Source organism: Acanthochromis polyacanthus, chromosome 9 (assembly GCF_021347895.1).
Source record: "Acanthochromis polyacanthus isolate Apoly-LR-REF ecotype Palm Island chromosome 9, KAUST_Apoly_ChrSc, whole genome shotgun sequence".
Lineage (NCBI taxonomy): Eukaryota > Metazoa > Chordata > Actinopteri > Pomacentridae > Acanthochromis > Acanthochromis polyacanthus.
Genome location: NC_067121.1, coordinates 7,170,775 through 7,184,559, shown reverse-complemented (window position 1 = coordinate 7,184,559; position 13,785 = coordinate 7,170,775). Strand labels below are relative to the sequence as shown.

Here is a 13,785-nt window from a genome sequence, read left to right as displayed (position 1 = left end):
GTGTTGTCTGACCAGTTCAGTTTATCATCCAGCTGCAGTTCCAGGTTCTTGTAGGTCCTGACCACCTCCACGTTCGTACCTCCTATGGAAATGGCCTGGAGATGGGGTCTGTTCCTCCTGAAATCCACCACCATCTCCTTGGTCTTGGAGGTGTTCAGCTGCAGGTAGTTTGAGCTGCACCGTCCCACAAAGTCCTCCGCCAGACCCCTGTACCAACCCTCCTGCCCACCCTCCACACATAAAACAATCACAGTATCGTCTGAGTTCTTCTGCATGTGGCAGAGCTCAGATCATACTGGTAGTCAGATGTTTAGAGAGAGAACAGTATAGGGGAGAGAACAGTGCTCTGTGGCGCCCCCTGCTGCTGACCATAGTGTCCGAAGTGCAGCCACCCAGTCTGACGAACTGCAGTCTGTCAGTGAGGTTGTCCTCAATCCAGGAAACCAGGTGTGGATCCACACACCCATGCTGCACATCTTCTCTTTCAGAAGGATGGGCTGGATGTTATGAAAGGTGCTGCTGAAGTCGAAAAACATCATCCTCACAGCACCACTCCCTCTGTCCAGGTGAGAGTGAGCCTTGTGCAGCAGATATAAGATGACATCCTTCACCCCCACCTTTTCCTGGTAGGCAAACTGGAGTGGGTCCTGGGCATGTTGGACCTGTGGCCTGAGGTGGTGAAGCAGGAGCTGCTCCAGGATCTTGATGTTGTGTGACGTCAGGGCCACCGGTCTGAAGTCCTCTGTTTGGCTCGGGTGTGGTTTCTTGGGGACTGGAACTAGACAGGATGTCTTCCACAGGGAGGGCACCTTCATCTGACGTAGGCTCATGTTGTCGATGTGCTGGAGAGGTTACCCCAGCTCGTCCATGACCTCCCACTGACTGTTGAGGATGAGTATCAAGGGGGTTGAGGTGGGAGGAGTGCAGTTAGGAGAGACATTAGCATCACAGTGAAACCTATTAAAGAACTAGTTAAACTGGTTTGCTCTGTCTGCGTCCTCCTCTGCTGTGGTGTGGGTAATCATTGCTTGCCAACAATGAAGAAATTATCCATCTTTTAACTCCTGTCATCAAAGAATCACGAGAACAGCCTCCACAAAGTGGTTGAAGATGCTGCTACCAGTCTGTAACCAGCAGGAAGAGGAACAGAGAGAAGATACTACAGATCAAAGAGGAGATGGAGAGATTCAGGGAGGAGCTGAGCTGTTACTGAACTATAGAAGAGACACAAACTTCCACATTGGAACCATCAGCTGTGAAGAACTCACTGCAGATAACATCATCTAGTTTCTGCTGCTGATTTAAACTTTGTTGAACACATGGAACACTGGCTGTGGATTATTCTTGCTGCTCTTCTCTTTGGTAAGTTAGAAAAAGCAACAAACAGTTTTAACAGCTGCTGATTGTTCTCATGTAATAAATCATTTTTATGGATTCATGTATTTGTCTGCATGTTCTGTTCTTCTCTAGAGTGCAAAGGAGAAGAAAAAGTAACACAGCCATCAGGAGATGTCATTGCTGCTGAAGGAGACACAGTTACACTGGATTGTACTTTTGAGACCAGTAGAACAAGTCCAACTTTGTTCTGGTACAAACAAGAAGTGAACGATTACCCAAAGTACATGCTAAAAACTTACTCAACATCAGTGGAAAAAGCTCAAGAGATCCAGCAAGACAGATTTGATGCTGAACTCAAGAAGACATCAGTTCCTCTGAAGATCCAGAAGCTTCATCTGTCTGACTCTGCTGTGTACTACTGTGCTCTGGAGCCCACAGTGACAGGAAACAGCAAAACTCTGTACAAAAACCTTTGGAGCAAAGACAACAGAAAACTCCACAACATCCACTAGAGGGAGACACACTCTGTTACAGTTCTATGCCATGTTTTCATGTTTGTTCAGACCGGATTATGATGTACAACAATTTGAATCACTCATAGCGTACAATAAGGTTACCATAGTAACAATCAACATCTCAAACTCCGAAATCTTACACTTAGAGATGTTGATATATATATTTAACAAATGAGTCCATTTTATGTACAGATTATTTAGGTGTCATCATGAAACGTGTTATCATGGAAGCATACACGTTTAAACTGAAAGAGTGTCTCATATGTAGAACGAGGAGACAAATGACTGTTGCTGTTTATGTAGATTTTAAATCTGAATGATTCAACCTGCTGAATCTGCAGGACATTCTGGTGATGTGAATAAATTCAATGAGAACAAATCAACCACAGTCACTGAATGATGCTGCTTATCAGAGTGATGTGACATCATGTAAAGTTCAATGATACTAAAGATGGATTCAGTTCTCTGAAAGAGTTTGATTCTTCAAGGCCAAAGGCAGGATTTGATATTAACATCCACTGACACTGAGCTCAGAAAAAAGCTTCAGTTTTTTTCACAGCAACTTCTTACACTCCAGTGATATGAGAGGAGGAACATGTTGAGGGCCCAGATAGCAAACTATGGGTGAATCAATGTTGAATCTATGTTGAGACCTAACGTAGAAATTATACAGAAAGCGCAAGGTTGATAAAATGTTAAATCAACATTTGCTTACATAGATTACATGTTTGCAAACATAGATTCAACATTAATTAAACATTGACCTGTCAAACATTTTAATTAAACCAAAATACAATGTAGATTCAATGGTATCTTTTAAACACAAACTTCAATGTTGACAAAATGTTGTTGAATCAACGATGATCCAACCATCAGTCTTCAACCGTAACCACAAGTCAACCTTCTTAACCCTAATTCAACATTGATTTAACATCTTTTGCTGTCTGTGTAAAGTGTGATTTATGGTTGAAAAGCAAACGTTGACTCAACATTTTATCAACCTTGCGCTTTCTGTATAATTTCGACGTTAGGTCTCAACATAGATTCAACATTGATTCACCCATAGTTTGCTATCTGGGGGAGGAGCAACTCTGTCAAAGAGCAGAACAGAAAAGGACTCCCACTGTCACATACATTCAGTCTGTAAACCAAACATAACAGATAGTGTGTGGAAGATGCTGTCACTGCATTACTGTGTCATGTTTCCTTTGTTGGTGATCACACTGAAAGGTAGGTTAAAGCAGGAAGAAGAAGAAATGTCTTTAAATGATCTGTTTGCTGAAAGTCAACTGAAAAAGTGCTCAAACATCAATATGGTATTTATCATTTCTCTCTTCTTTAGGTGTCAACTGTCAACAACTGACTGCAGTGAAGAATGAAGAGTCCAGTTTAGAAGGCAGCACTGTAACTCTGACCTACACATACTCCAAAGCTGCTACTTATAATGATAATTTCTTCTGGTATCAACAACATCCAGGAAAACCTCCACAGTTCCTCATCTATCATTTGGGAACACAAAATGAAACAAAAGCTGGACTATCTGTTTCTGTGAGTTCTGATGAAAAACAAATCAGTATGAAGATCTCCTCTGCTGCAGTGACAGACTCTGCTGTGTATTACTGTGCTGTGAAGCCCACAGTGACAGGAAACAGTAAAACTCTGTACAAAAACCTTTGGAGCAAAGACAACAGAAAACTCCACAACATCCACTAGAGGGTGACACACTCTGTTAAAGCTCTGATTTGTGACTTGCTGGACTGATGACAAAGAGAACAGGGAAATGAAGCAGTAAAGATCAGAGACAGAGCTGCTGCAGAAACAAAACAATTTGACTGGCTGAGCTGGAAAAAAAATGATGTCAAGAGGTAATGGCTCCGCCCACTGAACTTCAGCTCATCCACTCACATTATTTCTTCCTCATTGTGCTGCAGTGGAAGAACATTGTTCATCTGATGTGTGTCTGACTTTAATAACTCCAAAGACATGTTGCTTTACCTCTTTTTCTTTTCATCTCACTTCATAGGTGAGTTTATGAACACATGAATTTCTCTTTAACCTGCTGTGTTCATGTTCACAGTTGAAATCACTCAATATTCTGTCTTTGTCATCAAGTTGTGTACAATCTAGTTGTGATCTGAGCTCCAGTTGAGCTGTTTGTGTCCACAGAGTAACACTGTACAGGTGACATTTTCCACTGTCTTCTCCTCTCAGCCTCATGGACAATGTGAGTCTGATGGCTTCATTTTCTCTACTTTTTCCAGGACTAAAAGCTGAAGACACAATCTCTCCTGTACAACCTGAAGTCAGTGGAACAGAAGGAAAATCTGTCACACTCACATGTAACTATCAGACAGAGTATGATGGAGTTACACTTTACTGGTACAAACATCATTCTGACCTTCAGCCTCCTCAGTTTATTCTCTGGAAAAACGGACAGGGATACACAGGTGAACATATTCCTGATCATCGATATGGATCCCAAACAACAGATACATCAACTACATTGACCATCAATCAGCTAACCCTGGCAGACACAGCTCTCTACTACTGTGCTCTAGAGACACAGTGATACAAAGTGTAGCAGAGGCTGTACAAAAACCTGAACACAGATATGAGACTCCTCTTCAAAGAGAAGGGAAGTGGTATTGAGAGCACAGCTTCATATCAGATGGATTGTGCTAATTCCTGTTTTCTCACAGTCACTGTGGTTACAGCTGCTGATGAAACACTGTGGGAGGATTGACAGGAGCAGAAGATCCAACAGCAACCACAAACACACAATGGAAGCTTAAAATAAAACAAAGAAACTGAAACACAGACACTGACTTCATCATCTTTATAAACCATTTTGATGAATCAATTTACATGAGCTTCTCTCTAATCAGGTCAAGTATTTTCTGAAATCATTTCAAATTTGTGAAAACTACCAGTCAGGTTAATGGACCAATAAATGAGAAGCAGAGCACAGCCAGAGGAGGAGCTACACAACTGAAAATGAAAGGTTTCATGTTGGAGCTGAAGAGCTGCTGTGTTCTCTCTGTTGTTCATTCAGTACAAGTGAAAATAATGTTTCTGCTTCTCATCTGGATGATGATCGTCTCCTTTCAAACTGGTAAGTCATCAAAAGATGGACTGAGATGTAAAATGCGGAGACACACATGGAAAACATTCGGATGTTGTTTGAGTTAATTTGCTTTTTGTGTGATTAAACTCAGTTTAAAGAATTAAAATTAAAATGTCATGTTGAAATCTATGATTGTTGTTTTCAGGATCCACTGAGGATGTTCTGACTCCATTTAAAGATGTTTTGATGGCTTTGGAAGGAGACTCTGTGACTCTCTCCTGCAACTATTCAGGTTCTGTCAGAAACCTCTACTGGTACCAACAGCAGTCCAGTTCATCTCCACAGTTCCTGATCCAAGAATATTCAGAGACAACAGGAAGGTTGTCTTTGAGGCATGACAAGCAGTCAAATAAGTTTCATCTGCAGATCTCCTCTGCTGCAGTGACAGACTCTGCTGTGTACTACTGTGCTGTGAGGCCCACAGTGACAGGAAACAGTAAAACTCTGTACAAAAACCTTTGGAGCAAAGACAACAGAAAACTCCACAACATCCACTAGAGGGAGACACACTCTGTTACACTTCAATGCAATGCTGTCATGTTTTTGTCAAGTCTTGAATCTTTGTATTCCTCGGCAGGATTAGGACTTAAAACTTTCCAAATGAAACCACTCAAAACCTACAATAAGCTGACCTTAATGTCAAATTCCCACATCCTATAGTGAAATATTTAACAGATGTTGAGAGGTTTGTGATCACTCTGCTGAGTGAAGGAGTTCAGACTACTGATGTATCTGGAAACATCTCACAAGTCCAAACTGCAGCAATACATTTTTCTTGATTTGCAGTTCAGCATCTGTGAGTGTCTGGAACAAAAACGTATAAGTTGGAACAAACTCTGATGTTTCTTTAGTAGGAATCCTCCCAAGACACATCTGCAAACATCTGCACTATCAATGGTTGGCGACTGACATCAAGGAATGCTGCACAGGAGACTCTGTAATGAGCCGATTCACCAACTGTTTATAAAACGCTTCATGTCTCCTCTGATGACACAACACTGTAAACAGCACTCAACCTTTCAAACCTTTCATTGGTAAACTGCACTCAAGACACAAGTCTGAACTAATCACTGATCAAACTGGAGTCTCTTTGTTTTCCTACATGTTCCTCTATTTACCCAATAAAACCATCACACTCCAGCCTCCTACTGAGAATCTGTTAAGAGGAACACAAATCAGAATGGTGTTCTGTTTCAATGACTGTATGAACATGTGCACTTTGTGTTCATAGTAATCTTTGACATTTTAATGCAGTAATTGTTTGATGCTGCTGTGTAGAACAACAATTTTCTCAAAGAACAATCATGTAGATGTTCATCTGGATCTGGACTGAACTCCAACACTGGCTGGTTTCTCTGAGACAAAAAAAAAAATCTCATCAACTGAATTCAGCTTTTACAGGAAAGAAAACATTATTTGTGTTTTTCTCTGGCTCCACCCACCAAGGTCCAGCTCAACCAATGAGATTATTTCTGTGTGCAGAACTTCAACACAGCGATCTTGAAGTGGAGGAGAAGAACTGTGAGACAAAGAGACTGCTTAGTTTTTTCTTTGTGCTGCAGTGAACAACACTGTTCATCTGCTGTCCGACTGCAACAACAGAAAACATGTTTATTTACTTGCTGTTCATTTTCTTTAACTTCATAGGTGAGTGTTGGAGCAGACAGAAAGATCTCTGAATGACTGTGTTTTCTCTGATTTTGTGGATTTTGTTATTTTTTGAAATGAATCTCATTCTGATCACATGTGAAACACAAACTGAAGAACCTCTGTTTAGTCTCTGGATGTTTAAATCTCCTGCAGACAAACTGACATAAATGATTGATTTTGCAGTGATGGGCTCCATAAACACCATAAAGCAGGAAAGTACTGAACAAGTTGTTGCAGAAGGAAGAAACATCAAGTTGACCTGTGAATATGATGGTGCTATCTACAATATCCAGTGGTACCGACAGTACCAGAGATCCAGACCAGAGTTCCTGCTCTCCATCACAGAGGGAGGATCCATTCATTCAACTCTTTCAGACTTCTCAGCTCACATTGACAAAGCACAAAAACATGTAGATCTGGAGATCATCTCTGCTGCACTGACAGACTCTGCTGTGTACTACTGTGCTCTGATGCCCACAGTGACAGGAAACAGCAAAACTCTGTACAAAAACCTTTGGAGCAAAGACAACAGAAAACTCAGTATCCACTAGAGGGAGACACACTCTGTTACTCTCCTATAAAATGATTCTTTACCTTCAGCTCCATCTTTATCTTCTCTGTGAGCCCCAGTCAGACATGGAGGGGGTCTCTGTGAATTTCCTCTTCTGAGGTTTCAGTCATTGCTCTCAGATTTTAACACAGAGACAGTTTTGTGTTTCTTGATGCTGCTGGACTGTAAAACTCACTGAGACACTGGATGTTGTATTGGACTGCACAAATAAAGCAGAGTCTTAAAATCAAACCAGACAGTTAGAATAAAGGAAGAATAACAAATTCAATGTGGGGTGGCTTTAATCAAAGAAACCCTGTTTTCTGCTGGTCTTTATGTAAAATACATCATTAAGAATGATCAATAATTAGCAGTACACTTATCAACATGCTGCTGCCTCCACTGTGCAGCTCCTTTGTAACACCAAATGTAGTCCTTTGTGTTCTCCAAGAATTTCAAATAACATAAAATTGACCATAAAGGATTGCTTAAATGCCTTTGTTTCTTAATGTTTTAGCAGTTTAACAGAAATGTTTAAATGTTGTCTTTCATTTGAAAGCTACAACTGAAGATTCTGAACTCTATAAGTCATGGTCTCTGCAAATAATTTCATCAGTTTGACTGACGATGGAGAAACTGAGCAGATTCTTAAACATGTTTTCTTCCTACAGGTCACAATCTCTTGTGTATTGACATGTATTTGATTATTTCCAGCATTTGAGGGAAATATTACTCCTTTTCTAAATTGTCTCAGGCATGTGGAGCGCACTGTAAATAAAAAATGCATAACCACCACCGAATGAGACACCATATCATGACACCTCATCTCAAAATGAGGTACCCCAGATAGCAAACTATGGGTGAATCAATGTTGAATCTATGTTGAGACCTAACGTCGAAATTATACAGAAAGCGCAAGGTTGATAAAATGTTAAATCAACATTTGCTTACATAGATTACATGTTTGCAAACATAGATTCAACATTAATTAAACATTGACCTGTCAAACATTTTAATTAAACCAAAATACAATGTAGATTCAATGGTATCTTTTAAACACAAACTTCAATGTTGACAAAATGTTGTTGAATCAATGTTGATCCAACCATCAGTCTTCAACCGTAACCACAATTCAACCTTCTTAACCCTAAATCAACATTGATTTAACATCTTTTGCTGTCTGTGTAAAGTGTGATTTATGGTTGAAAAGCAAACGTTGACTCAACATTTTATCAACCTTGCGCTTTCTGTATAATTTCGACATTAGGTCTCAACATAGATTCAACATTGATTCACCCATAGTTTGCTATCTGGGTATGGTTTTCAAACTGATGACCAAAATAAGTAAAATGATGATTCTGTGAAGTGAGTTAAAAGCACAACAGCATGAAATCCATCAGAATAACAGAAGTTCATGTGTTTGTGTAGATGTGAAATCTGTTCAGGCTTGGTTCTGCTGGTGAGAACATCCAGTGATATGAGAGGAGGAACATGTTGAAGGAGGAGCAACTCTGTCAAAAAGCAGAACAAAAAAGGACTCCCACTGTCACATACATTCAGTCTGTAAACCAAACATAACAGATAGTGTGTGGAAGATGCTGTCACTGCATTACTGTGTCATGTTTCCTTTGTTTGTGATCACACTGAAAGGTAGGTTAAAGCAGGAAGAAGAAATGTCTTTAAATTATCTGTTTGCTGTAAGTAATTAAAATATGTGGTCAGATTTTAATATGGTCCTTAACATCATTCATCTCTTCCTTTAGGTGTCAACTGTCAACAACTGACTGCAGTGAAGAATGAAGAGTCCAGTTTAGAAGGCAGCACTGTGACTCTGACCTACACATACTCCAAAGGCATAAGTGCTGGTGATAATTTCTTCTGGTATCGACAACATCCAAAAAAACCTCCAGAGTTCCTCATGCACATCTCAAGCTTGAACATTTCAAGAGCAGCAGAGACTCTGAAATCAGCAACAAGGTTCTCCACGAAACTGTCAGGTGAAAAACATCTGGAATTGAAGATCTCCTCTGCTGCAGTGACAGACTCTGCTGTGTACTACTGTGCTGTGAAGCCCACAGTGACAGGAAACAGTAAAACTCTGTACAAAAACCTTTGGAGCAAAGACAACAGAAAACTCCACAACATCCACTAGAGGGAGACACACTGTGTTAAACAGAAAGAAATCATTTTGTTTGCTTTGCAGGTGCAGACTGTATTTGTATCATTAAGTGCTCACTATTTTGTTTTTTGCATGTGTTCCTATGGAGATGACATTTTTTCTGTTACAAATAAACACACTAAATATGTCCAGAGTGAATTAAATACTTAGGCGTTTTTCTCCCTAGAAACACTAAACAGAGTTATTGTTGAATTTTCTGAACATGATAGAAAAACTTCAGTTGAATATTGATTCATGGAGACTGTTACCAATATCTGTGATTGATCGTGTCAATGCAGTCAAAATGGTGGCACTCCCAAGACTTCTTTGCCTCTTTCAAAACCTACTCATATTTATACCATTTGCCCTTTTCAAATGACTAAACTCTGTTGTTCTTCCCTTCATATTGGACTTCAAGGTGCATCATATTTCTAAAAAACACAAAACCAAACCCAAGTTGGGAGGAGGCCTCTCCCTGCCTAACTTCCAGCATTATTACTGGGCCACTAGCTGTAGGGCACTGATGTACTGGCAACACCCCCGACCCCCAGATAAAGTCTCCACTACAATGCAATTGAACAAGATTTCCATAAAAGCTCTCTTCCTGCACTTCTCTCCTCTCTCACCAAAACTCCATCTTCTGTTACAGATAATAATTTTACAGTTGCAAGTTCTTTAAAAATCTGGTATTAAATTAAAAAAAACCCCATTTAATTTAACTTAAACCTCTGCTTTTACTTCTCTCTGCAATCATCATGCCTTTCCTCCTTCACTCACAGAGGGAACATTTACATATTGGAGACACAAAGGTATTAGCAGTATTAGAAAACTTTATATCAACATCACTTTTGCCACCATCACACAGCTGAAGGAAAAAATACACACTCCCAGCTTCTCATTTTTCTGCTACCTTCAGATTAGAGACTACACTCGAGCCCACATATCAAATTTTTAATCCTCCCCCTACCCGACTGAGTTGTATACACTTATGAATCAGGCTCCTGACTCACAAAGACTTATCTCTCGATTTGTTGATTTTTCATTTTTACAACACATAACCCCATTTCTACAAAATATTCAAAAGAAGCCTGGGAAAAAGATTCATGTCTGACAATTAGCGATGAAAGCTGGGAAACCTGCCCAAAAGCCATCCACACCTGCTTTATAACTCCAGACACCAGCTTCTCTAATTTCAGGTGGTCCACAGACGACACTACTTCTGCATCAAACTATACTCTTTCTCTGTTTCTCCGATGTGACCTAAATGTAAATCAGCAGAGGGCATCCTGGGCCACCTTTTCTGGTCCTGCCCCAAGCTAAGCAAATTCTGGTGTGATATATTTACTTGATTCTCCGATATATGTTCATGCAATATCTCACCAGACCCATACTGTGCCATTCTAGACATTAAACATAAAATCAAAACTCTTACACCCTCTTACACAATAAACAATCCAATATGGTGCTGTCGTTGCAAAAAGGAACATTTATGTCCCTTCATTTAAGACTTGGTTATCAGAGATCATCAGCTTGTTAAGTATGGAAAAGATCACATATACTGGTTCTCTCAAGTCAGCAGTCTTTGATATAATGTAATCAGAACATTTGTAAATAAAATATAGAAAATAAATAAATATGTCCAGAGTGTGACGACTTAAAGGGGAACGTCGGTTTTTTTTCAACCTGGGGTCTGTTTTCATATGTCTTTTCATACATGTGAGTGATGGAGAAAAGAATTTTCAAAATATCTCCAGTATTTAGCCAGGCAGGCAGCTTAGCAGCTCAGCTAGCGAAAAGTATGGGGCAACTTGGCCCCCCGCGTCAAAGTCCGCCCTAACGTGCTTTTTTTCCCACACTGACCGGCTCAGATAGTCTCAAGGAGTGTCCCACAACATACTAGAGATGAGAAGTGAATGAAAACCTCCACATTACTTGGCGATCGCTATTTGTTGTGGTCTGTATCCAAATCTCAGGAGGCTAGAAAGCAAATCTCATTCCGAAATCGATACGGGGGCTTTCCGCGGCCTGGGGGGTTTCCGCTCAGTAGGTCGTACGGACAACACCGAGTTCTTTACGCCGATAATGGCCAGCGAGGTGATGGAAAACTTGGCTAGGATGAAAAATGGTTCGGCACCAGGCCCAGATGGGATCAGCAAGGAAGCGCTGCTGTGTGAACAACTTGCACGGCTGTACACGACATGGTTAGTACACGGGGTCATTCCCAGAGCTTTCAAGGATTGTCGAACACGATTGTTGCCTAAGTACGAGGGGATGGTAGAGGACAGCGCCAGGATGGACGATGTCCATAGCTGGAGGCCGGTCACTATCAGCTCCCTCGTGCTTTGTTTGTTTGCCAGGGTGATAAGGATGAGGCTAGGCCGAGCCTGTCCCTTGAATCCCAGGCAAAGGGGCTTCCTCCAAGACTCGGCTGGATGCGCGGATAACTTGGTGATACTTGATGGACTCATCAGACGCTCGAGGAAGGAGGGGCTGCCACTCACGGTAGTGTTGGTCGATTTCGCGAAGGCTTTTGATTCCATCTCCCATGAGCACATCCTGTCTGCTCTGGAACAGAGAAATGTGGATGGCCATGTAATCAAGTTGATTTGAGACTTGAACGTGGACTGCATGACAAGGGTCGGTAGTGATGGAATGACAACACTACCTATCGACATGAAGGTTGGAATTAAGCAAGGCGACCCAATGTCCCCACTGCTCTTCAACTTGGCTATGGATCCCCTTATCCGAGCCTTGACCGATGAAGGCAACGGAGTGTGCTGGGATGGCAGCGCTATTTCCACTCTGGCGTTTACAGATGATATCGTACTGGTGGGTGGGTCGGTGAGGGGGATGAGGAGGAACCTGGGGATTCTGGAGGACTTCTGCCAGGCGACTGGGCTGAAGGTGCAACCCAGTAAGTGCCATGCGTTCTACTTGGAGGACGGGTCAGTTAACGGCTGTGAACCCTGGAGGATTGCGGGATCCGCCATCCACATGGTGGGTGCGGGGGAATCAGTCCATTATTTGGGAGTCCAGGTAGGACCTACCACGACATAGTCAAGCCAGCTCTGGTCCCAAAACTCCAGGGATGGATTTCGCGGATTTTGAAGGCTCCTCTTAAACCTACATAGTGTGTAGGTTTTAAACTCATTTGCTGTACCGAGGCTCTTCTACCAGGCGGATCTCTGTGACATACCAGTCACACAATTGGAAGTGCTGGATGGACTGTGCAGAAAGGCTATGAAGACATGGCTGCATCTGCATGCTTCGGTGTGCAATGGGTTGTTGTATTCGTGGCGATCCGATGGAGGGTTGGGTCTGCTTATACTAGTATGCACGGTACTGAAGGCACAGACACGTCATCAGCACAGGCTGTCCCACTCTTCGGATGTGTGGACAAGACGGATGGCTGCGAGATGCCTCGATGGTCAGTGGAAGAGAAAGCTGCAACTGGTAGGCGTGGGTCCCGAGGAGGTGCGTTGTCTGGGATGCACTGAGACTGATCCCGCTGCCGAGTGTTCCCTGGTCTATCCAGACTGGAGGAGGGAGGAAAACCGGGCGTGGGCTGATCTTGCGGTAAAGGGTGTGGGCGCGGATTTGTTTAGAGGCAACAAGGTCAGCAATTGCTGGCTGTCGGAACCGGAGAGGGTGGGCTTCCGACAGCGGCATTTCATTGCGGCGTTGGTGGTGAGAACGGGGACGTATCCCACTCGGGAGTTTCTTTACAGGGGGCGGAGTAAGGAAAGGCCGTGCTGTAGGAGATGCCAGGCTAGGTTGGAGTCCTGTTCACACATCCGTGGGCAGTGCCCTGCGGTCCAGGGCAGTCGTATTAGACGACACCACAAGGTGTGTGACCACTTGGCCGTTGAAGCTGAACGAGCGGGCTGGAAGGCTGTCAGGGAAATGTATATTGACACACCCGATGGTGGAGTCAGGCATCCGGACCTGATATGCACAAAGGGTGATCGCTGTTTAGTTGTAGACGTTACCATTAGATATGAGGTAGGGCCAGACACCCTACAGCAAGCCGTGGATGAGAAGGTTGCAGCCTATCAACCTCTGGCTGAGACAGTAAAGGACCTCTTGGGCGTTAGGGACGTTAAAGTGATGGGCTTCCCTGTTGGTGCGAGGGGTAAGTGGCCATCCTTTAACAATCAGGTTCTCGTGGAGCTGGGATTGAGCACTAACCAGATGCGGGCGTTTCCTAGGCTGGTGAGTAGGCGGGTGCTCCTGTATATGCTTGATATACTGAGAGACTTCACCAGCCAATCTGAAGGCCAGATCTGGCCTACTGGTTTGTTGACCGGTGGGCTGGGGCAGCGGGAGTCTCGTAATGATTACAATAATCATGCGGCACTCGATGACAACCCAGACAGGCTGGTAAACCCGGAACGGTTGGTGACCCTGAAAGTAGCCAAATGCCTCGCAATCTAATTAGTGACGCGCATGA

At 42.6% G+C, this 13,785-nt stretch overlaps 1 protein-coding gene across 1 annotated transcript in view; it reads right to left on the bottom strand.

Annotated features, from left to right (window-relative positions):
* Window positions 1–13,785, bottom strand: part of LOC127535335 (zinc finger protein 239-like) — a 46,967-nt gene that overhangs the window by 6,546 nt on the left and 26,636 nt on the right. The window lies entirely within an intron of this gene.